Below are 27,415 nucleotides of genomic sequence, written 5' to 3'. Positions count from 1 at the left end.
TCCAACACAGGAGAAATGCCCAGGGGATGGTGCTGAAAGCAAAGGCGAGGACACTGAAAGGGAGCGCCAAGACGCCAATGGAGCAGCAGAACTGGGGAGCGGTCGGTCAAGACCGGCCTGAGAGGAAATTACCCTGGCACTGTGGATGGCGCAGAGCGGTGATATGATGAGCCAGGATGAGAACGACCAATCAGGGCTGCCACAGAGGCTCAATCCCCATGATGCAGACAGCTCAGATGGGATCAAAACGGACCCTCACAGTAGCATCATAGCACTAGGTAGAATGTGCTCAGTCACTTATATGTTTGGGGGTGGCATATGTTTTAAAGCACTGATTTTCATATGATGTAATTATATTACAAATCGTATGGCTAGATAAAGGTGTAGAAACAGTTAACATTACTATATTCTTGAAATATTAATCCAAATCAGGTCAATTCCAGGACATTCCAGGTACATAATTGCCTTTTTTGTTGAACTTCTGCTTAATAAGTGTATAAACCACATGTAAGACCTATTCAGTCTTAAGAAAAATAAGCATAATTATGACTTCCTTTCATTTCTAATACACTAAAGGTTGATTATCATATTTAAAATAGAATAATTTTCTTTTATATATATTTTACAAGTTTAAACAACCCTATTATATATCATTTCATTGGCATCATTTTCTGGGGTTTTGTATGTGAAAAAAAAATTGGAGGAAAATAGAATAGTTTCTAAAATGCATAATAATTAAAATAATTGAATAAGAATGATAATGTAATTTTACAGAAAATGATTCATTGTCAATTTATCTAAAGTTGGGTCTCCCTGTTCTTTCTACCTTCTTTTTGAGTACTTTTTGCTCATTAATAACTGTATTTCAAACTAGGATGTTATAAAAAAAAAAGGGGGGTATTTTTATACCACTTAATTTTAATTTTATTTTCATTTTTTGCTTTAATTTTATTTTAAATAATACATTGATAGCAGCGTGCAGGCACTATCAGGGGTGAGGAGTCTATGCTATTGGTCAAAATGAAGCCTTTGGATTATCTCTGAATCTAGCAGCCCTTTCTTCCTCTGCATTATTTTCCTTTTCTTCACCCTCATAGCTCACAAATTTGGGAATTTACTATAATACGTATTGATGTTTTACAGCACCTTCCATCCTTATAAGAGTATGAAGATGTATTTTTTTCTTTACAGAGGTGGATTGAATTAATTTTTTTGAACTATCAGGCAAAACTATCTCAGAATCATAGGCTCTTTGCAGACGTCTCACAGTAAGCCTTATTATTTACGAAGTCACAAGCCTCAAAAACCAGGAGAACTCACACTGACCTGGTATTACTTCTAGATAGAAATAGCGGTCTTTTGCAATGAGGTACTCCCCCACCCCAAAGAAGAAGGCATCAGAAAACAAGGACGTAAACCACATGTTGCCTAACAGGTTAGTAAAAACGAAAACGGGCTTTGATACCCTGGTTTAGCCTGAGTGTGCAAAAGCGGAAGAGACTCAAATTCTCTTCGGGTAGGAGTATAAATTTGTCTCAGGAGAATTTTGGCAATATGTATAATGCACAAAAATATATATATGGATAAGGTTTATATTATACTGTTGTTTATAGAAGCAAAAACTGGAAACAAAATGTCTATCTAGATAAAGTAAAGTGTAGTACATCCAACAATGGAATACTATGTTATAATTTGAAATAAAAAAGTAAGTCTATATTCATGCTCCTGAAAGGACATTCATAATATACTGATAAGTAAAGAGGTCAAAGAATATACTTTATTCTGAAAGTATATACACCAAAATCTTAATATCGATACAGTGGATAGTGATATTTCATATAATTTTAGTTTTACCTAATTTTTCTAATTTATGTCTAAAATTGTCAGTTATTATTTAAATTATTTAACAAAGAAAAATTATATGCTATAAAAATGAAGAAACTGAAATTTCTCATGAAGTCATGATAATTGTGTATTTTTCATGAAGCTAGGATGATTTAATACAACAATGTGCTTTCTAAAAATTGCTCGAGATTTTACAATGGTTTTTCTAAATAGTGCTGGTGGACTTGTCAGTGAAGGCAAAAAGCCCACCGATTTGATCCCATCCTTTGTTACTGAAAAGCTTACAAGTATGGCGATTAAACACAAGAGCACAGAGAGTATTCTTGTTATTATTTTGTTCATCCTACTTCTTCAGAAAAACAATAAACCTCTACTTCCCATCATTTAGAGTGTACTGACTTTATTGCTTTGTTTTACCAATTGACCCCTTTTTATTTATGGGTATGGACCTAAACAGGTTTATAATAACTTCAGATTGCACTCTTTAAAGTCTGAATCCTGTTCAAACAGCCACAGTATCATGCTATTTAATGACTTTGAAGCTTTCATTGTATAAATACCAAAAATAAAAATGGATTACAGTTATTCTTGGATATTTGGAGAACCGCCAGAAGTTAAAGGAAGCCAGTTTTCTCTGTACTGTTTTGAGACTAGTGCCTTTTAGCCTTTTGTTTGTTTATAGATTGAGAATATAATGAAATCTACGGACTCTCTTCCCAGAAAAATGTTCTTATACAAGTATAAACATCATTTTATATACAATTCCAGGTATTCACAGAGTCCTCTGAGGCACATTTTTAATGGACAAATTAGAATTAGTGGGTGAAACCAAGAGAGAAGCTGAATCCATCTCTATGTTAGAAAGGGTTTCTAACAAAGCAGAATTTTCCAACGATGTGCATTGCTTCATTAAGTACTCAGTGAGGATGATTAAGTATATTTTGGAAGAAGATTGAGTGAAATGGTAGAGAAGGAATTCCAACCTCCAAATTGAAGTTTGGCAAGATGACCTCAGAGAGCACTTTAACTTTAATTTTTTATTATTGGGTTTAAATAAAGATAAGGTATTTAATCCAGTAAGCAGGCTTTAAGAACATGAAGGGAATCAAAATATGTACTACTGCACTACTCTCTCCCACTCTCTATTTTCTCATCACAAAGACAATACAAGTGTTTGGTGTTCTCTCTCGGTCCTTCTTGGGACCTCTATTTCAAAATGGAGGTCTGATCACAGGCATTATCTCTTTCCACCCCTACAGACTCTTAAATTGATAGTAAAGAAAATAAAGCAGTGTAAATTCCACAACAGTGAAGAAAATGGTGAAGATGCAATCAACGGGCAAGAAACTCATATATTTTGGAAGAAGAAGAAACGAAAAAAGACGAACCAGAAGTGACACTAAGCTGGAGGCTGGAACAACTGGGAAGGAAACTGCAGGAGACAAAGTCAAAGAGAGATTGAACCTGCTCAAGGAGACTCTTGAGTGACTTTGACTCAGGGACCGTGAGCTTAGCAGAGAGACGTCTGCCGCCACCACACGCAATATCCCTGCTATTGGGCTCTTAGCTATGGATGAAAGTTACGGGGTTCTTCTCTGAAGAAACTGCATCATCTCTGTCTGAACAACCAGCACAACTCTTTGAACGAAAAGCTGTAGAGCAGAGCTCTCCTTATTCTGGCATTTAGGGGTTTCTGGTTGAATGGCCGCTCCCACCCACTCGCTCTGCCATGAAGCCTGCCGAACTTTACACAACACCAAGCTTCCTATTTACTCCTTCTTAAATGTGAGCACAAAACCAGTATTCAATACAGACTGGAGGATATCTGCAGCATGATAGAGAAAAAAACAACAGAAACATACAATTTGTGTATCATAATAATGAGAATTTGTTTAAAATCAAATATGTTTTTTCAGAGACTGAAGAAGATAGAGTATCCATAAAATAAGAATCATATGCCATGAAAAAGAAACAATCTGTGAACAAGAAATAGCTTTTAGAAATTAAAAAAAAGTTATTGGAAGATTATTTAATTAATTGAAAGTTAATGTTTAATAAAACCTTCTAGAGTGCACAGATAGATCGTATGAGATAAATGATAATTGTGCACAAGGATCTAGTTGGAATCTATAACAGCTGACTAAAAAGTGATCTCAAAAAAGAATGAAAAGGTAAATATGCAAAAGTGCAAGGCAAGTTTAACAATTATTTTTAAATTAAAAAATGATGTTCATAGCTAAAGTTTCCCAGTGCCCAGAAATGTGCTGGACAATGACAAGCACCTTAATAGGGTTCTACACAAATGAAGTTGTGATCCACTCTATCCCGGAAGTGTTTAGAAGTCATCAAATACTGTACATGTAGACTACTCGGTTTAACATGGCTGAGAATTCAGGATAAGAGGGGGAACGGTGACTCCAGGAAAAGGGACAGCACATACAAAGCTCTGGTGGGGACAAATAATGAATATTTTTTCTTCAAAAATGAGGGTTATTTAAAAAAATTTAAAATCTCAGCTACTTCTCTAGTGGCAGAATCTCAGCCACTGTGAATCAAATTCACTCCAGTTCAAGAAATTCCATTTTCAAAAATGACCTATTAGAAGTTTCTAGTTAAAGAAGTTGATAAATTGAGTTGTGTATAACAAGTAACCATAAATTTCACATTCCTTATATAATACACTAATTTAATTTAACTTAATGATCATATTGATTTATCCATAAATGAAATTTGAGGAGCAATTAAGGTGAGTTATTACATCTTAAATTATAATTACTATTAAATCAGGCTTTTGGTTGAATTTTGTTATTTAAAAGTAAAGAAGTAATTACCTGATTCTTCATGCAGTATTCTCCAATGTCTTCATTACTATCTTCTGCGCAAACCACTAGAGGGCAAGACAGTCTAACATATAAGAGCAGATCTAATTTCATCCAACAGAGGGCAGTCACACATCCATCAGGCAAACGAGTCAGCATATTACATCACATTTCAGCTCCTCAGATCTGCCACTTCCTTCGGGGATTATAAGGGGAGGGGAGAGAGAAAGGAAGAAATGACACCACCTTCTCAATAAACAATTCATTGGCCTACTTTTCTCAAATTGTGAAGCAAGCGAGTTTAATAAATAATTTCCTTTTTTCTAGATTTAAATAGTTTAACTTTGAAATGGAAGAACCACAAGTTAGGAAGATAAATCTTAACAAAGGGAAATGAGAAAATATTCGAAAATTATTTCCAATCAAAGGGACCAAGTGTTAACAGCTTTATTTTTATGTACAAATGCGATATCTGGCTACTTTTAAAGGCTAAATAGTGAATCAGCAGTATAAATAATTCTTTAGTAAACAAAAACTAGAGACGGTTATAAGTGAAGTGACAGACAGGATTAGCAATTTCTCATGCACCATCCTGAAGAAGCAGCCTGAGTTAATAGGAAAAGTCAAGAATCAGGAAGCCTGGGTTTTATCCCTGACTGCTATCCATTGACTGTGTGACAATTAGGAGGTTGGCCAACCTCCATAGCCCTCAGTTGCCTCTTATGCAAAGTTGTGGGAGTTGTGACTTAAAGGATTTCCAAATCTGGCTGGTCATGGAAAACTTTGCTTTACCCGTCTTCAGATCTGCTAAATTAGAACTGAATCTCCAGAAATGAAGCTCAGCGACATGTTTACATAGACATATATATGTACAACTTATATACATATACACACACATGATAGATGTATGACAATATATGATATGCATATATACATATGCATGTGTGGGGGCAATTCTACGTAATTCTGATGATCTGTCATTGTAAACACTGGGGTAAATGATGGCTAAGTTTCCTTTTTCGCTTTAAAATTCTATGACTATATGATCAGTTGCATATCACTCAGCTGGTATTTAAGGTATATTTTTCTGGCCCAACACTAATAAAAAGAACAAAAACTCCATCACATTAAAGAAAAATAGAACTCCAAAAAAATCAATTTGGAGACAAAGTTTCCAAGAGTCCTATTGATACTTTGGTACTTTTTTCACTTTTCCTCAGAACTTTCATTTTTTAACTGAATAGTTGTTAATTACTACTTTTGATAATATGTGTCTGCAATTGATTATGTGCATAATCATGTTGACTTTATTATTATCATTATTACTAACATTATTACTATTGTTATATCTTGAATTGGTAATGGCTAATGGCCACAGGAACAACCTTATTGTATATGCTCTGACTCGGGAAAGTGGGCGAATTTCTCTGCTGTGAATTATGATGTCATCAGCACAACTGAAATTCTACTTTAGGACAAAGCAAAGGAAACCAGACTGAGCTCAAGAGCAATATCTGAAGAAAGAGAAATGGATTCTGCAAACGATTGGTAAATTTCTGTCTAAAGCTTACCTTTTTACAATCCCTCTCCAAGTAGGAGGCTTCACAAGCTTAACCTGACCTTAGATGCATCAAAGAAAACTTTCCTGTAAATCGTCTAACTACCCAATTAAGTCTAGTGACAGAAGATGTAAAAGGATTACATTTTTGGTGAATATGTTATTTTTTTGGATGCACAATTTGATCACAGGGGCATGTCAATCTTTGCATTACTTTAGTGCTCTGGGAAGCACTGTAGAGTCTTGTGGGAGTCTATGTTAACACAGTAATTGACATAGAGATGAGATGACTTATTAGACACGAGTAACTAGGGGGCCGGCCTGGTGGCACAGCGGTTAAATTCGCACATTCCACTTCAGTGGCCCAGGGTTCCCCGGTTTGGATCCTGGGTGCAGACCTGCACACTGCTTGTCAAGCCTTGCTGTGGCAGGCATCCCGCCTATAAAGTAGAGGAAGATGAGCATCGATGTTAGCTCAGGGCCAGTCTTCCTCAGTAAAAACAGGAGGATTGGCGGCAGATGTTAGCTCAGGGCTAATCTTCCTCAAAAAAAAAAAGAGAAAGAAAGAAAAGAAATGAATGACTAGCAACCTTAGAACCACAGGTGATATTGAAGGACAATCAAAGGCAATGATGTTCTCACTAATCTTCTGCTTTAGTCACCACATTATTTTTCAGTCAGAGTCTGCATAATTTTTCCACAAGAAGATAGGAGAATTTATGATTTTAATGATTCCATGTGACATTTCTTCCTGTTTCTGTGGAAGAACAAAGCAGAGTCATTCAGAAATCAGATGCTATGTAAACAGTTTCCTTTCGCTTCTCATGTTTTCCGACTGATTCTCTATCCCTCCCCACTTTGCGTCTCTCTCTCTTTACTGGTATTAAAAAGTGCTCTTCTTTTAATTTTGGACTAGCACTTAAAACACATATTTCTACTTCCAGATAATGCTTTAAAAATTATTCCCTTATAGTAGCAGCAAAAATATAATTCTGCAATGCCAAAGGAGCTAAACTGAAATCAACAGTAATTCAGTTATTCTGTTTTGTTTTTAAATGATTACTTTAAAATGAAAACAACTTCTAAGTAGCTATTTTACCAGAGTAATTTTTGTTTGGGGGGAACAAGCTACAATGTTATATTCCATGCCCTTTTCTGAAAGTGTTCTTCAAGCCCCCGGAAAATGAAGTACTCCACCAGACCAGAAGATGAGCAGAAAAGAGCTGAATTAATTGGGGTAAATAGCACTCCCACATAACATCCGATTCGTGCCATATCCTGCAGCAACTGGAAATACAACTGTAATTTTTAGATCTAATGTCATAATAAGAGATTAAGAATGGTAACGTTTTACCACTATCAGGTAAACTTGTGAGGCAATTTCATTTTATGCTAACTCGACTTCCTTGAATTACCTAGTTAGTAAATAGTCACTATTAGTTTGTCCATTAGGAAAACCAAGGCTGCGGGAAAGGAACTCAATATTCAAAAATTATGTCATTGTCTGAACCATATACTGCACATCAGAACTGCTCAAATAATTTGTTTTCAACCTAAACATATACCCTTAAGATAAAGTGTCTGATTAAATCAAGCACCACGCCAAGCCGATGAGTGTGTTCTTTCTTCTTAGGTTCAAGTTTTCCTCTTTGTTCTGGATTCATGGAACAGCTCACACACGCTTAGGCTGCCACACACCTCTGTAACAGGTGGATGGACTTCTTGGTATCTCCTCTGCTCTTCAATTTCTGCTTAATCCATGTACTATGATTGCCAGGAAGTCTGGCTTTCCAATTGGGACAAATGGTGCCTCTTTAGTTTTTCAGATCTAGTTAGATCCTGATCTTTATCATATGAGGAAAGAGAAACAACACATCTGGATTCCTCACCCTCCTACCAGCTTCTCTAATTTCACATCAGTATGAGATGTTTAGAAAAGGAAACATCACATATAAAAACTTTAGACTACACAGAATCTAAACATAATCATAAAACAGATATTCTGAAAGTCCATTCTAAGCGCCATAGTGAGTGTTTCTACTTTGGTTTTAGTTTGTTTTGATGGACAAGTCCTGGAGCATTGCTCACTAAACGGCTGTCTTCTCCACGGAAATACTTTATATCACTAATTTCTAGGACTGTGTGATATACTGCACCAACCATAATGTTCCTCTGAGGATTCAGTCGTCTTTGACTCTACCAGACGACCAGTCTGATTTAGCACTCCACAGCACCCAGTTCTGAGTCACGAACAAAAGAGGCATGCCAATTCACAGCCACCTGGAATTTATGTTCTCTCCTGCTTTTGTTCACTCTCCCACCTTGGCTCCTCCTTTACCTAAATGATTTGAAGAGAAAAATTCAGAAGCCCTTCTAAGGTATAGAAATACAAACAAATCTGAATCTGTTGAAGAGATAGATTTCCTTACTTCTTGGCCAAATTTAGAAGGCGAGCCAAAGTGAGAGGAACAGGGCATTACTATATTTTTTGGAAAGCACTTCTCTGACAGTGTGGGCAAAAGGGACGTGACAGCATCCAACACACCCTGTATATGCCGGCTTTGCTGTCTAGAGAGCCATCATTAATATGCAAATATGCCATACATAAATATGAAGCAGTTACATGAGGCTGTGTTTTAAAAGGAAGCAGATATAAAGTAGTGAATTGGGAAAAGGCACAGTGCAGGTGTCCCAATACCACATGTTGTCTACTTTTCCCTCACTTATACAGTAGAATAATCTTACATTGTTAAAACTCTGGAGAGGGTCTTCGAGAGTTTGGATCATCTATTTCATTAATTCTTGAACTATGATAGGGTGGACTAAACTTGTGCCTCATCAGATATTAGAACAGACTGATGAGGTTCCTGAGCTCTGGAATCAGACTGCCAAGACTAAATCAATCTCTTCTACACGCTAACTGGCAACTTCGGCTAAGTTTCCTCATTGCTCTAAGATTCTGTTTGTTCATCTGTAAAACAAAAACAGAGTAGCTGCATCATAAGATTATTGTGAGCTAAACCACTCAAGTACAAATGCCGTACCTGGCATTTAATAATTCCTCAATAAACATGATTACTTGTATAATTTTTCTTTGTTCCTCTAATACTTGCAATCAAAAGCAAGGAGAAATTCCTTAGCATTTGGGTCAATCAAAATCAAAATGGATAATCAATTGTGAGCTGACTTCAAGTGATGAAATATTATGGCTATGAAGCCAAAATACCATCAAATCGAGGCAGTGCGTTGATGAAAAAAGCAAGGGAATTGGTGCCAAGGGAGTATTTTTAGCTCCAGTTTCTCCAATTACCAATTACCGAGTAAGTCAAACTCTAAGGCTCAACTTTCTCCTATGTAAAAAGGAGTAACACACATTTGTCATGGGAATTAAGAGAGATCATTTATGTAAAATTAAAACTATGAATGTTACGTTGAGTAAGATAAATTTCATTCACTTTAGGAGACAATAAGAAACAGGAACAAACAAATAAACTCCAAACCCCACATGTTCAGCCTGAACCCCCTCCTCTGGGGAGGCTTCCTTGCTTCTACGGTTTCCTCTCCCCCAGGGCCACGTTAGTTTACTCTTGCCTCTTTTGTTATCTTCAGGCGCACCTTCTCGTCTGTCTCATAATTAATTGCTTATGAGTGTATGGCCTTTGGCAATGAAGCATGTCCTATTTGTTTCCATATCCCCAGCACCTAGCACACAGACAAACTCAGTGAATGGCACTCAAAAAATGATTTTTTAATAACTGACTGAATGCTTAAATTAAAAAGATGTATTCTCCTGACATTAGTGATACGATATATCATTTCTTAGGATAGGCGGCCAAGAAAAAAAGTTCCATACCTATATTTACCTAACAATATTGCCTTCTACATATATATCTCCAGCTGCATGATTCCCCACATTGTCTTTATTAGAAATGCCACACTAATATTCCAGAGTGAAGCAGACATCTCTTTTGTTGGGTGGATAAGGACTCTAGCCTACTGGCGGCACTCAAGCTGCACAGCCGTCTGGAAAGGAAACTTGGACTTCTGTAGTAGGGCCAGAAAAGGGGCATTAGTTTCATGGATGTGGCACTCATACAACTGTGTTGGAACAAAGCTGGCTGTGAATCAAAGCCTGTGCTTGTCGGCCTGCCCTCCTGGAAGACTTTTTGTGTTACACTGGCTGAAAGAGACAGGCGGGGCTTTTAAGAGACAAGCAGAAGAGAAGATAGAATGTCATTTAAAACACATTTCCACACTCCTCCCCAAGTGAAAACCCAGTAACTTTGAGTGGATCCATGCCAACAATGTTCAAGCATTTCTATACATGATCAGATCACACTCATCTCATCTCGACTTCAGTCACGCATGAACCATAGAAGAGCTGTACTGTCTAGGGTACTGTAAGCAGAGAACCAGCCCTTACACTCAGGCAGAACAGATTTGGGTGGAGAGTCCTGGTTAACTCATAAACAATTTAGAAACTGAAGCATTTAGCAATTCTTGATTAAAGGTTCAAGTCCCTATAGCTCTTTGCCAATGAAATATAGGGTTTCACTGTTTTCAGTAACCATGATTTGGAAATCTTGGAAAAAATCTTACTTCACAACTAGACAAAACCTTAATATTTAATCAGCTGACTTAAAAAAATGCTTATGAAGACAAACCTTAGTATTGATATGTGTATGAAATGCTGTATATAAATCTCTGCAAAATATTATCCCTCTGAACTAAGAAAAGACAGGTCTTGTAGCGATAGTGGCTAGGAAATTCAAACCAATTTCGAAAAAAGAAAAAAATAGGAATTTAAACCAATCGGACTGAATGTCAGAAAATGAGTTGTAACTTTCCTTTAATACATAGCTCATTATGGCTCTCCAAATTCTAACTCTTCCACATTTGACAATCCTGAAGCAGTGTAACCAATCACGTCTTCTTTAAGGCTGATTTTATTACCCGAGAAGGCTTAGTGATATGACTATCGAAGCCATCCCTTCCCTTCCATTTAACGCGTCCAGCGAATGCGCTGTATGGCATGTCAGAGGCACAGAATGATGGTTCACTCAAAGACCTATGCAAAATTTCGTGAAAAATCTGGAAACAGGCCAAAAATAAACAACTAGGAGATTATATTCAACTCCAGCCTTCTTAAGATCAAGGCCTGGGTCTTAACCATCTTTGAATTCCCAGCACTTAGGACCGGTCTCCACACTTAGTAAAATCTCAAAAGGTTTTGGTCAAGAGCATGAAGGGACTGATTAAAAATTTCACAAAAATAAAAATTTTCTCAGTTCGATATATGCTTCCAGAAGCAGCATCAATTCCGGAAGAATGGTAAATACATCACTCTGTTCTTTACATTTTGACTTTTAAGTACCCCACCACAAGGGTGAAATGTACCTTTACAGCACGCCTATCTTGAGTGAGCAGAAAAGAGATTAAAGCGTGGAAAAAAGGAAGAAAAGCTACTCGGGATAATGGGTGTGCAGAAGACGTGAAGGCCGACGTAAAGAGGAGAAAGTTCCAAGCACTCCAAGGGAGGGAAAAAGTAAAGTAGCAGAACTTAGTTTTATCACAAAATCAACCTTATTCATTTATAAAGAATTTCCTAAGGGATTTTTTTTTAACTAACAATCGATGAAAAGATCTTTAAAGAAGAAAAAAGAAATGAATCACTTTAATTCAATTCAATAAAAGCTTTGCTTTATTTTCTGGGTAATAGATTCCCTTTGCAGGCCCTCCAAGGGCAGCTCTCTGTAGTCAGCATAAAATGAAGTTGAGCAATTATTTGTTGAATTTTAATTTAAACAGTTGTAGATCAGAATAATTTAGGTCAATTATGATCAAGGGTTCATGCCAGCGTGAGAGCCTCCAGAATCTGAGTTAATGATCCCCTCCCTCAGTGTGGTAGTGAAAAGAAAATTCGATAAGAGGTCAGGAGAGCTGGATGCTTTTTTCAAATTCACCATTTAACGAGCAACTGTTAGCCTCTCTGGGCCATAGGGTTATCATCTGATCAATGTAGATAATATTTGCACAATCGAGATATTCTGATGAGTAATGAAACACTGGACATAAATAACTTTGTAAATAATAAGTGCTATGTAAATATAATGAATTCACTGTAAAAACTCCCTCTGCATGTCATCCCATCATGCTTTGTACAGGTTGCATGAACTTTTCTTTAGTAAGACTTTTTTTTTTTTTGGTGAGGAAGATTGGTGCTGAGCTAACATCTGTTCCCAATCCTTCTCTTTTTGCTTTAGGAAGATTGTCCCTGAGCTAACATCTGTGGCAATCTTCCTCTATTTTGTATGTGGGATGCCACCCCAAGCAAGGCTTAACGAGCAGTGTGTAGGTCCAGGCCCGGGATCAGATCCTGCTAACCTTGGGTTGTTGAAGCAGAGCACCTGAGCTTAACCACCATGCCACTGGGCTGGCCCCAGTAAGACATCTTAAGAGATATGGCTGAAAGCAAGGTAGTTCTATATTAAAATATAAAAGCAAATGTATCGGAGAGGAAAAAAACAGGCTCTCATGCACATGCGTTCATATAAAACAAAGCACTGTTTGGAAAAATCATTTCCTCAATAGTACTCAGATTCTTTTAGCGCATATAAATACCTGTATGATTTAACATTTCATGATAATAATGTATAATTTGTCATTTACCCATAATAAATGGCCTTTTTTTCAATGGAAATAAAATTGTTTCCATTTTACTAACGTTAAAATTTTATAAAACCAACCTTTAGCTCAGTATGTTCAAATTCATATATAAAAGCAGCTCTTTTAAAAGTTGGAAATGTCATTAGGCATTTTGTGTGCAATGAGTGCTTAGAAACGCACAATACTGCCTTTTGTTATCATTAAGGATAACAGTAGTTTTCACCATAAGCCATGAAAATATTGGCAGGAGTATCAGGCCTTGTTTAGAAATTTTGGATTCATCTGAAACCTAAACTAAATAAAACTAGAGTGGGTGAGTCCACATGAACCAAAACCCCCAAATCCTGTGAATTTTCCCCCAAAATTTCACACCACTTTAAATACTCCCCCCATGCATGTGACTTAAACAACAAAAACATTCTCCTAGATGCCAAGAAATTAAACCAGAATCTTTGCTATCCTTTTAGTGAGAAACGGATATTTTATTGTTCTTGTTGCTGCTGCTGCTGCTTTTCCCGAAAGTTTGTTTATAGTGAGGGTTCTATTTAGATTTCCTTTAGATCTAATCCTTAAACATAAGTCACAAAAAGGAATACATGAAAAATACAGCTGACATTGTCCAGAGAGAGGGAAATTGTCTTTTTTTTTTTTTTTAAAAGATTGGCACCTGAGCTAACAACTGTTGCCAATCTTCTTTTTTTCTTTTTCTTTTCTTTCTGCTTTTCCTCCCCAAATCCCCCCAGCACATAGTTGCATATATTTTAGTTGTGGGTCCTTCTAGTTGTGACATGTGGGACGCCGCCTCAGCATGGCTTGATGAGCGGTGCCATGTTCCCCCCCCAGAATCAGAACCAGGGAAACCCTGGGCCACCGCAGCAGAGCACACGAACTTAACCACTCGGCCACGGGCCTGCCCTGAAATTGTCTTTTTATAATTGAGGTATAGGAATGTTTTTGGACAGTCAAAATTATTTCACAGTTAAGTTAAAAAATTATTTAAGATTAAAAGGAAAGTTATGATTAAGATGAAAAACTATTTTCTACTTGGCTTTTTAAATGTTATGTCTTTTTTCCCCTCCTTCTGTATTGATATCAAATAAAACACTATTACTTCTGTGGATGCAGTAATAATATCCATCTTCAGAGTTGGGCTTGGCTTCAAAACTACATTCTAATATTAAAGATTGACAATCTTTTACTACCAATTCAATAGAGACTCTTTGCTTATTAAAAAGTACAAACATATTAAAATATGCATACTATTCTATCTTAATCAATCTGGTATTATAGAATTCTACTTAAAAAAAAAATAAAAGGAAAGATAATCCTTTGGACAAAATGGGACTTTCTCTTTACTAGGAAATTGGAGAAAGACTCAGAGATCCTCTAAATCAGCAATTTCATTTGACTCCTCAAGGATTTCTCAAGCTGCTGCCCTGAGAGTCCATGTCTGCTGGATCATAAACTTAGTGCTATTTAGAGGCCATTATGGCTGCTCTTGAGTGCACAGAAACTTCAATTGAATATAAAGACAGACTATCCAAAAAAGTCTTAAGTGTACTTAGGAAATATATTTTACAAGAATTTTCAATAGTTTTATAAGAAAAAAATGAAAAGAAAATTTATACCACCATAAAAGAAAGATATATAATTCTTAAATATTGAATTCTTTCTGCTCTCTGAATGGAAAATGTATAGTTTGATATCTATGAGTATATATATATATATATCACTAGAAAGGTTTTGGAATGTGGACCTGTAATTCTAGGTAACACCTAGAATCATGGACCACTAACAAGCAGGGTGGTGGTGCAGCAAGACAGAGTAGTGGAGACTAGAAGTCGAAGCAGGAGGAAGGAAAGAAAGGAATGAAAAGACTAGAAATCCCACAGACCTACCAACAGCAGGAGAAGATGGCTTAGGACCCCCATTTCTTAACCTCCTGCTCCTTCCTTCCCCATATCACAGTAGCATGCAACCATAGACATGCTAACAGGCAAAAATCTAAAGCGTCCTCCGTATGGTAGTCTACCAAATGGATATGCCATAATATATTTGAATTATTTCCTATTGCTTGGCACTTAGGTTTTACACAAGTCTTTGAGTATATCTCTGAGTATTTCTATAGGATTAATTAATAGACAAAAACTGGCTAAATTAGCAAGTGTAAAAATTTTAAGAATTTTGAGCCAAATTGCTTGTCAGGAAGATTGCACTAATATGTCTACTGGCAGCACAGAAGCAACTCCTTGCTTTGAACTCTTGCCAACATTGACTGTCACAATAAAATACATGTGGCTAATGTGTATGGTGATGGATGGCAACTAAACTTTTGGTGGCGAACATGAAGTAGTCTATACAGAAGTTGAAATGTAGTGATATTCACCTGAAATTTACATAATGTTATAAACCAATGTGACCTCAATAAAAATAATAAACAAGTAAATAAAAATAAAATCCATGTATATTTTCTAATTTTAGAAACAAAACTGACTTTCATTTTCCAAAAAGAAAATAGTTTTATCGCTTTCTCTGACTGTAAAAATGTATACATGCTTATGTTAACAAAAATTAAACAATCAAAATATTACAGAGAGAAACAAAAGCCCCCACATCTCCCAACTCAGAGATATTTATGATCAACATTTTAGAACTCTCATTCAAAACTTCATCTATGTATCTATGCCTGTATCCATCTATCTATGCCTGTGTGTGTACACAAAAATTCTATAAATGTGATCATGCTATAATGCTGTTTTATAACAAAATTTTTCACTCCACAACAGAGCATGTACATTTTATCAGGCCATTAAATATATATATACTAAGAGACTATTTTAACGGATGTAAAATAATCTGTCTTTTGTATTCCCACACTTTATTTAATAGGTTATCTATTCTAGAAAACCTAAGTCAGATATTTCCAGTCTTTCTCTGTTATAAAGAATGCTGTGATAAATACCTTTGTGCTTATATTTTTACATACTTGTGCAGTGATCCCTTTAAGAAAATATATTCTAGTGGGCTCCCGGGGGCTGATGGCATGTGCATTCTAAAGTTATTCTCCAAACCGCATGAACGTGTGCCTCCTTAGACCATCTGATTTGCCAAAATGGCTGATGAGATGGGTAGTGATATGAACAAATTTGACTTTTTTAAATATTGGATATCAAATGTGTCAACATCTAGTAAATCTGCATGCATCCACAAACCAATATTTTCCAAATGACCAATGCATGATGCTATATGATCAAATATAGGTAAATGACCCATTTAAAGTACAAGATAGGACAATGAATTTAAAAGGAATGGTTTGAAAAGTTTATTGGTATGGTTTCAGATTCCACGTTGCAATTAACCTTCAAGGAGCTACCACTTATCAAGTGTTAGTGTAATATCAAAAAAGAACATCAATTACATGAAAGGGCTCCTAAAATACTCCTCCTTCTTCTGACTACAAATCTGTGTGAGGCTAGTTTGATTTTTTTTTATATATATATATACTTCAACCAAATCAATAGACTGCAACCAATTGAAAGCAGAAGCAGACATGAGAATCCAACTCTCTTCTATCAAGCCAGACAGTAAAGAAATCTGCAAAATTGTAAAACAAGGTTGTTCTCCACTGAACATTTTATTTTGGGGAAATATAACTATTTTCATAAAAATAAGGTGTCTGTTAACAGGTGATGGATTATTGGTATTTAAAATAAATTGATAAATAATATTTTCTTAGTTTTAATTTATGATATAGTAAATATCAATAGGTAAAACCCATATAAACAAAAGTTTTGGGGTCTTCAGTTTTTAAGAATGTAATGGGATTCTGAGACTACAATGTTCACAAACACCTGAGCTATTCAATAGAAAGTTACCCAAAAGTGCACACCTCTTAAAAATCCGATAATCTCTGGAGAGTCTGATAAACACCCAGCACTCCATTTGGAGGACGTCCAGTAATCCTTTTCTCCCATTTCCAAATCTTGGACTATTTTTCTATGATAGTACTCACCACGTAAAGAGACTGCATTTTATTATTTAAATTCAGCACTTAAGAGAAGATTTAAAATATGTGTCTGAGCTCTGTCTTCAAAAACACAGGATCCTGGGGCTGGCCCCGTGGCCGAGTGGTTAAGTTCGCGCGCTCCGCTGCAGGCGGTCCAGTGTTTCGTTGGTTCGAATCCTGGGCGCGGACATGGCACTGCTCATCAAACCACGCTGAGGCAGCATCCCACATGCCACAACTAGAAGGACCCACAACGAAGAATATACAACTATGTACTGGGGGGCTTTGGGGAGAAAAAGGAAAAAAATTTTAAAAAAAACCAGGATCCTGCCTACTTTAAATTATAATTTTACTTTATGTGACTACACAGGCAATATGAGAATTCTCATATAAACTTTTTATACAGTAAACTACAGAACCACAAAGGAACAACAAACTTTGTTCTTCCTGATGCCCCGGTTACAAAAGCAGTGAGGTTATCAGAGATGATGTTCTTAGAGCAAGGCGTGAATAAGAATCGCAAGGAGGGCCAGTGAAGGCACGAAATGTATCCACTGCAGACGTTTTGAAGGAAATAATCAGCAGAGGGAAGAAAACCAATTCCCTACCCCCCTTGACAAATGCGGGACATCTGGTCACTTCCACAAAGCCTATGGAGACTAAACGCTAGCTGAGTGCTCCTTCTGTTGTTCTTATAGAAACTCTAGAACTCAAGAGACCGCAATTTCTTATTGTAAAACAAACAGGAAAAAAAGGAATATATCTGTGCTATAAATTCTACGGTAGATTGAAGGTACAAATCTGACTTTTAGGGCAAATCTACCATATTTACATGCCTGGAGTTTATATTTCAGACAGGTTTGTATCCTGTTATTAGAGCATGGATCCCCATAAGCACAAATATTAGGGAATCTGAAACCAAAGGGGACTGATGCATATTCTTTAAGGATAACCAGTATTCTATGGGGCAAACAAGCAAGTTAAGGAGCCAGCCGTTTGAATCTTAAAATTAAACCTGAAGTTGGGCAATCAATCGTTGATAGAATTGACAGTCAAATGAATGCTGCATACAACTAAAGCAAGGAAAAAATTATTTATTTGACACATAGTTTGGATAAAACTTCAGGAGTTGCTGAATAATTAAGGTACGTTCACCCTTCCTACAAGTAACAAGCCTCTTGAAAAGACACATCTGGAGAATCATTAGAGACCCCTGTGGATGTCTGGAATTCTTTCAGTTCCTCTTCACTGGCGAGCCAAAAGGTGCCTCAGGGAAAACAGTTCAAGACCCAGAAAAATAACTAAAAACGTCATTTTCTTCAAGAAAGCCATCTCTGTCTTGTCTTCTTCACTAAATCTCTTTACCTTTAGAGCACTCTCCTCCATTTGATTTTTACACATACCTTGAATTATAAACAGTGGCCTAATTTTAATTGTCACAGCTGAGGTGGCCAGCCAGCACAGACAAATAAAGCCCTGTCTGAGGATAGCCAAAACAAAGACCAAAGGCAGGTTTGCCAGAGGGATGAAAAAATTTCAATTCGGTGGGTGTTTTCTGAAGTGCTAACTGTTAAATGGAAAGATCTCTCTCTCTTTCTCTCTCTGTTTCTTGGTCTCCTCTTCCTCCCTCTATTTATCTTTCTTCTAGGTTATGTAGAATGGTAAAGAAGATGAGAAAGGCCTATTGTTTTCCCACAGCCAGTTCTCTCTTGCCCCCTGTAACAGCACTAGCACAAAGAGAGAATTGTAAACCAAGGGGTTGGCAGTCCCTGCCTGACTTGTGCAAACTGTTGTAAAATGTGAGAGTAAGGAGAAAAACCCCATTTCTACACAGCAGTTCGGCCTTAGAAGGATCCTGAGGGACACACACACACACACACTTTTGGGGGACAAAGTTTTCATCTACTCAATTTAAATGCTAAGTTAGGAAATTTATCCTTACAAGTAAAATTTACAGTTCCAGAGAAAACATTCTTTCTTACACATATATCCTGCATCGCCTCTGGTGTTTTGAGCGCAACCTCAACAGACAGTCGTTTCTTTGATAACTGACAACTGCTCTGTGTGAAATATCAACTCTTCTGTCTTTCTCTCCCCAAATTCCTTCCTATCTTCCACTATCTCTTAAGAAACGATTTAAATTATCTAATTAATAACTAGTTGATCTTTAAAACATAGGAATAGCAGGACTTTCTCCAAAAATAATCTGAAATATGACTTTAGTTTGCATTAAAGTCTAATTGTTTATAATAAAAATAAAAGTGCACTGCTTTTTCTGTGCCTGCTCTTCCATTTTAAACTTTCTCAATGTTAGTAAAACTAAACTCCCAAGGTTGTGTCTGCAATATCAAATTAGGCCAAACCAAGCCAGCTACTCTCTGTAACTACCTACCCCTTTCCCCACTAGATGTAAGACATATAAACAGTGACACAGGTTTTTACAACTTTAATAGAAAAATTACATATTTATGTAACTTTTTCCTCCATATTGTTCAAACCCTAGAAATGGAGAAAATACTCCAGTGGAAAAAAAATCAAATAAAATAATCTGAAATAACAGCATGTTAACTTTTTTCCTAATGTCTAAATCTGTCTAACGTGCCCCACACCCCAGATTAATATAATACCCTGTCCATTTTGATATCACTTTTGTGTTGTTGGGTATTTCTTTTTTAATTCTATAAAGTTTTCTTCTCTAGGTGTTAGTAAAAACTATATCCAGTTCTACTAAGGTAAAAGAAATCTGAAGCCAATTCCTGTATCTTTGGATTCTAGCTAGAAGTGTTAGTGCTAATTAAAAAACAGGCAAATAAAAAAATACTTGTTTGGATTTCAGTGAATTCGAGATTCAAGCTAAACTGACTGATTCTCACTGGGATTGTAGGAGCCACTTTGTGTTGTTAGCAGACGTCTCTCATCAGCAGAGTTTACTACCTAATGCCCCCCCCTACACCCCCACCCCCACCTCAACCCCAACCCACCCAGGATCCACAGGTACTGCAGAGGCTGCTCTTTCAAGCCTTAGGACCCACAGACCCGTTCCCAGGCCAAGTCTCAGATTGGAACAAAATTACAAATCACCTCCTTAGATTGGACCCTCCACACTTTAAAATGAGGCTTGTTCCTTCATTTAACTTACTTTTCGGGGAGGTTATGAGAAAAAAAGTCAATTTGTCAGTAGTTCCAAAATCTTTAGAGATAAGTTGCGTATGAGTTGTGAAAACTAATAAACAGAAACCTCATTTAAAATGGAGTCAGGAGCTCTCATGCCCACTTCCAGAGCAGAGCCCAATGGAAGACGTCCTCTTCTTGCCAGTGAGAGACTGAGAGACCGTCACCACTCAGCCAATGAAACGCCACAACACTGCAAACTCTCCATTCCTCCAAAGGACTCTGTTTACAATCATTCTTCCGACTTTCTCTGCCCCACTATGGAGTTTCAGCTCCCCTTGTTGCTGGGGACTTGTACATGGCTTGCCATGGTTGCAAATCCCCAAATTGCAATTCTTTGCTGATCCCAGATAAACTCATTTTTTCTGTAGAAACAACTGTCTGTCTACTTGTTTAAGGTCAACAGGGTAAAGGTTACAATAATAATTACTTCCACATTTCTTGCTCTTTACATATTAACAATATATGTCAAAGTTTTTCTTCAAAGTAAAATAAAAAGTATTTGGAAAACTGAAATCTGATGGTTTGCAAGTTAGTAGACTGAAGCTTTGCTGCTAAATAAATATGTTATGGGCTTCACCAGGCATTTTTAAGCTTTATTATTCTGACTAAAAAAAATTAATCATAATGGTCCTCACTCTACCTTTTTGATGGAGAATTTGATAGGATTAAGTTATGTAAAAACACCCGAAGCAAACTAAGCAAACACCATCATATAAAATATAAGAACTGTCTGAACTGACAAAGCAGACCAAGTTCTTATGCATAATTTTTGTAAAGTTGGTGGAATTTTTACTCCGTTAAATTCAAGCACTAGCCCCTAGTTCCATCTTCTATGGAAGCATGTCTCTTTCATCAAGACAGAGTGTTATTAATGATCTGATCGTTTAAGGATTCTTGAGTGTTTTGGCAGACTCTAATATTGCCTTATCTTTAAGGAAAGCATAGCATATATTCTTTCTTTACAATTTTTCATCTAGGAAAATAAGGAGTGCAATGCGTACCTCTCTTGTAATTAGTGTTGTGAAAATTAATATTTTACAGTTACATAGTACTGAAATACAATATTTACTAGATCACAATGAAGGCTGGCTTATTCTAGGCAAAAAGCAAACTGCAAAATAAATACATTATATATACCTGTAGTGTTGGCAAAAAGTAAATAGATGGGAAAAGGTTCATTGCCGAAAGAAGGACTTTCAAAAAGTTCTGGTGTTAGAAAAGCACCCTTTAAATGCAGGAGGTAAATTTTTATTCAGTTGTCCATGAGGAGGGAGTTTCCTGAGGACTGAGACTGTCGTGGGATGTGCCGTGGGCAGGTTAGGTGGCCCGGCAGTTGTCTGTAAGGCTGGAGCAAGAATACTTTTTAGTGAGTTTGTGAAAACTCCTCTGACCAAATTTCTCTCTGGATAACTACATTCTAGAGTCTGTGCTTTTTGGGATCTGACACTTAAAATCAGGGCTACTCATGGAATTAATAGCTCTTATTTTTGAGAAAACAAGAATTTATTTTAGAAGATTTACATTTGTGAAAGGCCCAAGTGTTATTTTCTGATGTTCACTCTCCGTTTCTTTTCAATAACTTGCCAAGTCTCCTCGATCTGTTTTATGGCTTTATATTGTGCATCTGATAGTCCTTGCCAACCCTCACACTTGGAGAGTCCATGAACTTTAAGATGCAATAAACTTCAAGATATAATGTGGCCAGAATTTAAGTTTTCAATAATCTCTTGATTGAAAATGAAAAGCATAAAATCTCCCTCAAGGCCCCCAAGGCAGAGTATTTACTAGAGAAGCTTGGGTAAGAACCAGTCACCAACAGTGTGGAAAGCCTTGTCTTGGCCCTTTAAGAATCTCAGGCCCCCGAATTTTCCAGTCTCTCTACGTCCACAGCTAGAAGCCAGGGTTAATAACCTGGGAGGTGGGGTTAGGCTGGTTTAATTGTTCTCTCTTTGCTCAACATTGGCTATGTATCTCAATTTTGATAGTGACTATATGGAGGTTAACAGTAAGATAATCAATAACGCCAATTAAATTCTCTCCTAGATTCATTTTATGCGCCACTATTTCACACTTTCAGCTTCTGGGAAGTAACACATTTGGTGAGAAAATTTTCATATGGATTAGGGTATTATCTGTCTTCTGAATAGTGGAAACAGGGACTCAACCTCCCCAGGCCTCCACAGTTAAGATAGGGTCCAAGATGACAAACCACCAATATTGACTTTTGAGTCCCCAAGAACAATTAAATTTTGCTGTGATAAAAGACTAAGGAAAGCGAGTAGTGTGTGTTTTAACAGAGAGTATAAAAATATTAAAACCAAAGCTTGTTGAGGTATAACTAGAGATCAATAAACTCCACATAATTAGAGTAAAACTATGCTTTGGCGTAAGGATTCACCCACGAAACTACTGCCACACCAACAAAGCAAATATTTCCATCACTGCCAACTTTCCTCCTGCCCTTTGTAGCCCCTCTCTTGCCCCTACCTGCTGTCCCTCACCAGGGACAGGCAACTCTAATTTATCTTCTGTTACCATAGATTAATTTGCAATTTATAGAATTGTATATAAATGCAATAATGTAGTATACACTGTTTTATTGCCTGCATCTTTCACTCAGAATAATGATTTTGAGATGCGTCCATGTTATTGAGTATATAAATAATTTGTCTATTTTTATGGCTGAGTAGTGTCCCATTGTATGGATACACCACGATTAATTGATTCATTCCAGAGTTAGACACTGGGGTTGCTTCCAGTCTGTGGCTGTTACTAATAAAACTGCCGTGAACACTCGTGTGCAAGTCTTCATGTGAACATGTTTCATTTTCTTTTGGCAAATACCTAAGAGTGAAAGGGCTGAGACGTATGGCAGAGGGATGTTTAACATTATTAAAAAAACTGTGAAACTTTTCCAAAGTGGTTTACCCCCTTGCATTTTCACCAGCAGTGTATAAAAGTTGCAATTCCTCCAAAACACTAGCTATGGTCAACTATTTTTATTATTTTTAGCCAATCTAATTTAGCAGTGGCTAAAATCTCTGTTGCGTATTTTCAGCCATGCAGCTGTTGCTTTCCATAAGCTCCTTGGATTTCCCTCAGTGCCTTTGCAACTTGGCGGAGGTTGAGATGAAGATTTGGGGTTCCCCACCTGTGGAGTCATCCTCTTCAGAATCTCCTCCTCGATCCCCAGCCACAGTGGAAGCCTCAAACCCTCTCCATGATACCGTAAGCTAATAGGAGAGTGGTTTTCTGCCTGAGTTCTCCCCAGCCCATAACATAGACTGACGCTTAAGCAAATACGAACATGGGTCTCACCCGTATTTCAAGGGTTGAATTCCCACCAGATTGTGCCTGCTCTGGGTTGCTCTCCAGCACCTTCTAATAAATAAATCATTATGGAGAAAAATCATTTGAGCATGAAGCCCCCCTGCTTCCTTGGTTAGCATCTTTCTTTTCCCTCCCAAGTTTGTTAAAATAAATTTTAACTACAGTGGACTTATTTTTCTTGCTATCCATTACCTACTTCATCTACCATAGAATGGCTTAAAATTATACCACTTTATTAGACCTATTCATGTAAAAATCACTAACAGGTAATTGCTCACCAGGCTGAAAGGTCTGTTCTCTCTCACTTCCCTGTAAAATTGTTGACCATGCTTGTCTTTTACTAACTAGGTCAACTCCAAATTTCTAACCTCAACCTTCACCTTTAAAATTTTTACTTTTTAGTATTAATAAGGCTAAATGTTTGTGATGTTATTTTTTCTAAAAGGTGCTTCCTTTAACAACCATATAAGATTTAAAGTTTTGCATTGAGCTATTAACACTTAAAACTATGTCAAATAAGGCGAATCTACACTTTAAAAGTAGAATTTTTGTAAAACTTTTATAGGTGCTGAAAAAAATGAGTCAGGGTGGTAAAGAAGTAAAGATAACATTTTCTATATATTTCTTCAAATTATAGCTCAACTACCCCTCAAAAATATTTTTTCTGCTCAATTTCCTGATATTGTTGAAAGAAGTACTGTTAGAAAAAATAACAGAAAGTTCTAGCTAAGAGAATATAACTAGGGAGCTGCTCTGCATCTGACTTCATCCCTGGAAAAGTCATCCTTTTGCCAATTAGATCCTGGACTTTACAGTGTTTTTATAAGGCAAAGTGGTCAAGTTGGCTCAAATGAAAGCTGTCGCCAAATTTGTGTCAGACGGGCTTTCAGAGTACATATCAGAATATATAACATGAAGTCGAGGGACAGGTGAGCAAACAATTGATGAAGAAACAGCTCAGGAGTCCATAATATGAACAATCGTCTGATGCCTTCTCAACACCTAGAAGAAGCCCAGATATGTATCCATACCTTAGAGCGATAACAAATTTTACTGCTTTATTTAATGTCAATACACTGAAATTGATAAACACTCACATCTCAGATATAACTTTTTAGATAAAGAAATACTAAAATCACATTTTCCTGCTCTTTTAATTTTCAGTGATTTCTGGATTTATCAAAAAGAGGCTGAAAATTAAGGATACATACAGTTCAATTACAAGCAAAAATCTCTGAAATGCTCACAATTTAACACATATTTATTGACCACACATGCAAGGCATTGTGCCCAGGGCTGAAAGAGGCAGACGTATAAAAAGTCAAGTGTAATACAATGGAGTAAGTGCTACAATAAAGGCAAATACCAAGCATGGCGACTAAGAGAAGGAAGGGATTAACTCTTCCTGAAGGTATTACAGAGGAAAGGTATTTGAGAAGAGTTCAAAGGATGAGTAGGAGTTTGTTCATGCCCAAAGTCAGAGAGGGCTCTCCCGTCATTTGGAGAATGCTGCAGTAGCCAGAGGACAAGAGAATGGGGGAAAGTGGCCTGAGTTGAAGCAATGGAAATGTCAATGGGAGCCACAGCAGGTGGAATTATCAATAGCAGACTAAGAAAGGGCATAGGCCCTTTTAGATTCATTACTCAAGCCATTTTTTGAGGAGGACAATACTGGAGGAAGAGAGACTCGTTAGGGACTGTAGTATTTCACGTAAAATGGGTGACTCCAAACCAGGACACAAAGGAGGGCCTCAATAAAATTCACAGAAGGAAGATGAGACAGAAGGAGCAAGAGAGGTTGGGAAGAAAGGAGGGAGAGAGGAAATCAAATCTTACCCTCTCGTTCTTCAGATGAGGAAACCGAGAGCTGAGAGAGAAAAGTGCCTCATCCAGCCTACAGAAAGAGCATTTTAGAGCTTCCAGACCGGAGCATCTTAAATGGGAGAGGGGAGTTTGACTCAAAGCATTAATAAGAAACTGGAAAAATAATAGCATCTGCAGAAATTTCACTGTCTTTGCTGACTTATTTAAAATAGTAATTTTAACCTCAAGAGAAGCATGTGTTACTGATTGGAATGTAATGTTACTGGCAATGTCTTTGTACATATTTTCCAAGACTTCGTGGAGTTGGCTTGAATTTTTCTTTCCTTAGACCAAAGCTCATGTTTGCTGAAATTTTGTTACAGTACAATATGAGATTCTTCTTCTCATATGTCTGTTTCTATATATGTCTTGATTATCATCAAACTTCTCAGGGTTATAGTTAAATTTTTTCTCTCCACACTCCCTCCAAAACTTTCTAAAAGGTAAGATACTACAGATAGCCTGTAAGATAATATACTTTTAGCAAAGCTAAGTATTTATTCACATTTTCCAGAACACATCATTTATGTCCAAGAAGAACCAAATGGCGATATATTTCCTCATTCTTTACTGATTTAAGTACCAACCCTATTTCAGTTAAACATCTTGAGTTCAATGAGGTTAACTCTTAAAAACAAATGTGTTACGTTTCATAACTACGCCACAGAAAGAATTTAGAACTGAATCAAAAAAGTTTAGTTGACTCATCACAATCCATAACAATCATGAAATTGATGCAAAGTTAATATTATCATAATTTCCAGATTTCTATTTCTGTCAGTGCCAATGCCATTATTACAGTCTCCTGGACTAAAAGCTTTGACATCATTTTGGATTCTGCCTCTTTTTGCCCATTAGGAGTAATTTACTAGCAAGTCCATTTGCAACCTCTTTACATAAAACTGCCTTGATCCTCCAAACAGTAATCTCTCCCTCACCTATATTCTCTTAAGTCTTTTACCTTTATTATAGCACTTACTAAAATATAACTTGTATTATAGCTATAAAAATACCTGTCTGCTCTACTCAGAAAAGGGACAATATCATTTCAATTTTATTCAATTTTTTAACCCCTGTGATGCCTAATTCTCCACTTATGTACCAAGCACAGTGTTTGGCAAGTCATAGTCATAGAATAGGCAGTTAAAATATGTTTTTCAAACTCTGAAGATTTTAACTGACTATCATTATAAGACATCTTCATAAATCATTATTTTCAAAGTTATTTTGTACAAGCTCTCCACTGCCTATTCCATCAGGTATAAACTTCTCTGTCCTTTTTTTAAAATCTTTGAAAATATTTTTCCACTGTACACTTCTAATCTATTTATTACCAATTCCTAAACAAATCCTCTATCCCAGACATACTGGAATCCCAATTGACTTCTATCCTCACCCTTCCACAAACCTTATTCTAGTAGTTTTTTCAAAATCGGGATGCCCTCTTCTGTTCCTTTCCAAATCTTGGCCATAATTCCAGATCCAGTTTTGGTTCATCTTGTCTATGACACCTGAAGAGATCACGTCCACCTCCGATGATCACCTCTTTCTCTAAACTTAATTCCTTTATTTATAAGATGTAGCATCATTAGACTTACATAGGACTGTAAGTTCACGATACCTATGAAATAGGACGCACTCAATGAATGGGGTGCATGAAAATGCAAGAAGTATTACATTAACACAAGATATTACCGTCACAACAAAGGTTAATAGTAACTATGAATTTGAGTTCTTTACATGGCAAAATTGCTAAAAAGACAACGTTATCAACAACTTATTCTCTAATAATGGTTATCTACGATTTTGCAATTTCCTACAACAATCATAAATTTATTACTGCCCAACGAAGGAAAAGAAAACATCTATTGAGACAGCACCATGCTAGCCTCCGGTCAGAGAACTTCCACACATTCTTTACCTTGTGATAATACTTTGCTATGTATCGGACAGCTCTAGTTTGTTGGAAGTCCTTAATCCAACTAAGAAGACAAAGGTGTGAGCTATATTACAAACCACTTCAAAACCCGGAGACTTACAACAGCATTTATTCTCCCAAGCCTTCAGGTCAACTGTGGTTCTTCCATTCTAGGCTGGACTCAGTTGGGCTGCCCTGCTCTAGGATGTAGATTCGTTCCATGCATCTCATTCTAG

The 27,415-nt window shown here is 36.7% G+C and overlaps 1 long non-coding RNA gene across 1 annotated transcript; it reads right to left on the bottom strand.

Annotated features, from left to right (window-relative positions):
- Nucleotides 1-922: 922 nt before the first annotated feature.
- On the bottom strand, nucleotides 923-27,415 carry LOC111774014 (uncharacterized). Its single transcript, XR_002808851.2, has 5 exons — nucleotides 27,301-27,415; nucleotides 26,670-26,882; nucleotides 16,901-17,177; nucleotides 6,813-6,979; nucleotides 923-4,860 (listed from the first exon to the last, which is right to left on the bottom strand). It is a non-coding gene; the product is annotated as an uncharacterized lncRNA (long non-coding RNA).

Source organism: Equus caballus, chromosome 6 (genome assembly GCF_041296265.1).
Source record: "Equus caballus isolate H_3958 breed thoroughbred chromosome 6, TB-T2T, whole genome shotgun sequence".
In the NCBI taxonomy this organism is placed as follows: domain Eukaryota; kingdom Metazoa; phylum Chordata; class Mammalia; order Perissodactyla; family Equidae; genus Equus; species Equus caballus.
The sequence above is the reverse complement of the archived record's forward strand: the minus strand, read 5'-3'. Positions and strand labels throughout refer to the sequence as shown.